Below are 1,531 nucleotides of genomic sequence, written 5' to 3'. Positions count from 1 at the left end.
GCTTTTGTCTCTATAGGGTTAACTCAGCCCATTGGGCTGCAGTTCGCATCAGCCAATCACCAGGTACCTCAAGCATCCAATCAGCTATAAGGGATGATTCCCATTCAGCCAATCGGCGCCCACATGGCAGCAGGGAGCGGGAAGGGGCGGTGTTACTACTGTGTGCTCAGCAAGGCCCTGGGCCTTTGTTCCCGTCCTGATTTGGCTTTATCACCAATTACCCCAACCCAGGGAAGTCTGAAAGTCTGGGATGGGGACTAACCAGAAGTTGGAGTGGCCTCAAACGGCAGGAGGATTTGTCCCACTGGGGAAAGAGAGGCAGAATGCTCTGGAAAGGGTCTAAGTAATGAAAACCATTCTTCCCTTAGCCCGGGCTATCAGACTCTAGGCTCCATAGGGACCAGTCTAGCCATGGTTTACCTCTTCCAAGTTCCTGCTCAATATGCAGGTCTAACCACCTCGTGACAAGCAAAGCCTTGAGGGAGTCTCCAGGTTCTGGACACTGGCCATTTTCATGAAACACCACACACTCCACCTTCATCCTGTTTATCTTCAACCCTGCTCCTAAAAGGATCTTTCTATAACGTAACTACTGCCAGACCTACCCTTGCTCTGTAACAGTCCATGGTTCTCTATTGGTTTTTCTTTTCCTTCCTTACACTTCCAGTCAGCCTCCTACCTCAGCCTTCCTTGTGCTGACATCATAGGTTTACATCCCCACACCTAGCTCCCCTGTGGCCTTTGACACTTTGAAGCAACCACTATGGCTTGGCAATATATAGAAAGCACCCTAAAGATAACATCGGTTAAAGATAAAGGAAGCTTGTGCCACACAGTCACTATCTGGGTCCCCATCACTAACTACCTTTTACCTGTGTAAAGTCCAGGTGCTCTAGCTGGGAATTGAAGAAAATTAGTTCAGAATCCGTTCTGCCTTTGTCTTTTGAAAATAGCATCCCCAGCAGACCACACTGGGCTCAAGTTACTATGTAACTAAGGCTGTTCCAGTCTCTACCTTCCAAGTTCTGGGAAAACCCAAATGTACTACGGCGCCTGGCCAAATTTACAATTACGAACTGATCGATTTTACTGGAATTGACCTTGGAGCTTTGTACTAGCCAGGAGCCAGGTACACTACCACCAAAGCCACGCCCCCAAGCCCTCTCTTGACGGTTCTTAGAACCTTGCCTAGTGAGGGACTGGGGGCGTGGCCAGGGCCCAGCCTTAAGCCTAGAATCACCCAATGAGGAGCTCCGGGCATGGTCAGGGCAGAACATCATCCCAGAATCTCACTGGGAAGAACTGGGTGTGACTGGTAGAGTGCTTACTTAGCACGTGCAAAGGTCTTGGGTTGCTTCTGCAGCGATAAGGAAAAAAATGGGTAGAAAACAAAAGAAATGAAATGACATGTCTTGTTTTAAATTTTAAAAGCAGCAAAAGCAGTGAATGTCAGGCCTGCTGTTCCACACATGTCAGCCCTTGAGAGGCTGAGGCAGAAAAATTTGGAGTTAACATCATCTAGAGTCAAAAA

Source organism: Rattus rattus, chromosome 4, assembly GCF_011064425.1.
Source record: "Rattus rattus isolate New Zealand chromosome 4, Rrattus_CSIRO_v1, whole genome shotgun sequence".
Lineage (NCBI taxonomy): Eukaryota > Metazoa > Chordata > Mammalia > Rodentia > Muridae > Rattus > Rattus rattus.
The sequence above is the reverse complement of the archived record's forward strand: the minus strand, read 5'-3'. Positions refer to the sequence as shown.